We start from the raw sequence: 3049 nt of genomic DNA, 5'->3' as shown, positions 1-3049 counted from the left end.
TAAAAGAACCTCCTCAAGGTATATGTGGGAACTCATGGTTTATTAGATAGAACTGAGACAGGCAGAAAAAAATATGGATGTATAGTATGTGCTTACCTATACACATAACAATAAAATCATAAATTCAAAATAATTATAATTCAAAATGAATTGTGACAACAGTGGATTAGAATTGATTAAACTGATTAAAATAAAAAAACTTTGAATCCACATCAATATAAATAAACAAGGGGAATGGGAAAGCTCTTCCTTAAAGTAGAATGCTAAATAATAAACACAGAAGAATTAGCAAATCATCAATGGATGCTTGAACTTTTTCAAATAAAAGAGAAAACCTTTAAAATATAACTATAACTCCTAGTGCCCAGATCTTTTCTTTTTCTTTTTCTTTAGTAACAGGGATCAAACTCAGGACCTTGCACTTGTGAGGCAGGCGGCGGCACCACTGAGCTAAATCCCCAGCCCTCAGATCTTGATTTTTAAATGCCATTCTTTGCTAGAAAGAAGCAATGTTTCTTGGGGAAAAGAATGACTGATTCCAGGGTTAGGACAGAGAAAGTAAAAGATGGATTTGAAGTATCTTGTGGTGCCAGAAAAGCAAGGAAGTCCTCAAAGATGGAGACATGCCAAAGGACACAAGAGCCAGCTTGGAGGATTTCCTGCTGGCTGAATCTGGGGCATTTTGAACATCAAAATAAAGAACGATGTTCATGGGTTATATATAACCCATTGATTAAAGTAGAGAACCATGAGTCCCTGAGGAGATAAATAAATGTAGGAGAAAGGAAAGCTTTTCCTTGTTGAAAGAGGATGACATTTGAAAATCACCATTTGCCAACCTCAGCCATAATAGTTGTTTCAAGCAAGAATCATCAGTGAATCCTAAAACTGGTGTGTTAAATTTGAGGAGTAATAGGATATTTACATAATCTCACTGTATCTCTCCACAAGATACTCATTAATTATGAAGGAAAAATAGTAACTTTACAATGGAGACACTATATAGTCCAGTGTATTGCCTGGTCTTCCTTTAGCTGCTGCTGAGGTCAGGGTGAGAAAATCTGTTGGCAACATAGCAACAAGATGGGCAGAGGAGGCCTATCTGCCTCTATACTTAAGTATATGTTGTGTCCACTGCCTGAGCCCCACTCTCTCCCTTCTGCACTGTGCCACTAATACTTGTATTCTCTCATGCCTTCCCAGGCCTTGCATGTGCTGCCCCCTCTAGCCAGTGCCCTTCTTTACCAGCCTAATTGCTACTCACCCTTCAAGACTCAGCTAAAGGGGCAGTTCCTTAAAACCTTCCCTGACCCCTCTGACCCCCAAGTTGAGTTCTTTGTGCTCCCACATACCCAGTGCTTCCCTCCAGAGCTGTACTTATTGTACTGACATTATCTCCCACCAGGCTGTCCACTCCTGAAAGTGTCCCACAGTGTCCAATATGGTTGCCAATACCCACATGTAGCTATTTAAGTTTAAAAATTTTAAAAAGTCAATCCCTCAGTTGCACTAGCCACATTGCAAGTGCTTATTGGACAGCACAGATATAGAACCTTTTCATCAGGACAGAAAGACCACTGGACAAGACTGGTCTAAAACAAAGATAAGAACTCTGTCAGATCCTAGGATCTTTGTCCTTTGTTATGTGTTGTCTCTCCCCATCTGCACCCTCACAGAGATTGGCCATAGCACCTTGGATATGAGAACAGTCAATGAGCTTCTTGTCTTCAGGTCCTTAGAGAAATGGGGGGGGGTTGAGATGAACTACCCCTTCACTGTCTGAAGAGGAGACTTCTGACAAGGAGAATGGAGGCAGGGACAACTCGGAGGCAGGGACAACTCAGTGCCAGGAATGCAATGAGGGTTGGGAGGAGGAAAAATCAACAAGAGCTGAAGGTATCAGGAAGCAGTCCTAGGGGGGGCCCAAAAGTTTTTATCTATCAATAAATCAACTGATACAAAGATTCATTACTTTAAGATTTCATTCTTTTAATCAATGAAATTTTAGTGACATATGTGCAGTGTCAGGCACTGTGGTAGGTGATTCTGTGGATGAATTTGATGCAGATCAGTGTTACTCTCAAGCCACTTGTGGCCAGGTAGGTAAGATAAATGATGACACCAGGGATCTCAGAATATGATCAAGGGCATGTTTTGTGAAGGATGAGTCTTTGAAATTCATCTTGCAAGAGTGGGAATACCTCCATCAGGAATACTGGGCGAAGCACATCTGGCAGGGGGAAATGGCACAGGAAAAACACTGAAGTTGGAACATGTTCAAAGAACAGCGAATGGATAGCCCAAGTGTGAGTGAGGAATGAGAAGCCTCCACAGAGATTGGTTGGGTCTCCCCATTGAGAACTACCAGTGCCAAAAGCAGCAGTTTGTACTTGTTTCTGTAAATAGCCAAGAACAGCTGACTATATGTCTGGCAGGAAGTAGGCACTTCATGAGCATCTGGTAATAACTGTGTTTGCAAGCTTGTTATCCCTATTTTATAGGTGAAAAACCAGGCTCTGAAGGACTTAATCACTTGCCAAAGGTAGCATGGCCAAGTCACTGGGCCAGGATTGGAGTGCTAAATACTGAGGTTAGGGAAGATGCAACCAGCCTCAGGTTCAAGGTGGGAGAGAGGGGAGCAACCAAAGGTAGTCCAGGTTGATTCACCAGGGAGAAAACCAAAATCTGCTGATCAGACTTGATTTAAGACTCTCTGAATCTAAGATATTTAAATGTTTAGGTCTGTGAGGTGGCATCAAATGCTTATATAACCCCAGCAGCTGCTTTAGCTAGTTTTCTTCCCTGGATGTCTTTAAATGGGCATTTATGAAGAAAAAAACAAACACATTGTTCTAATCTGCTAATGAGTAGGGCCATGCAAACTATTCCCTCTTAGAGTTCATTCCAGATTCTAGGAAAGCAGCAAAAATATTGACTAAATGCTGCTTCTGGGGACCCTTCTGACTGTAACCACAAGCCAGTGCTCTGCCTCATGCTTTCTGTGGTAGGCTGAGAGCCAGGGTATAATCAGCAGGCCCATTTTGTAGGG

This window comes from Heterocephalus glaber, unplaced genomic scaffold (assembly GCF_053883595.1).
Source record: "Heterocephalus glaber isolate CG9 unplaced genomic scaffold, H.glaber_assembly_v1.0 deba00001545, whole genome shotgun sequence".
Lineage (NCBI taxonomy): Eukaryota > Metazoa > Chordata > Mammalia > Rodentia > Bathyergidae > Heterocephalus > Heterocephalus glaber.
This window is presented reverse-complemented; position numbering follows the sequence as displayed.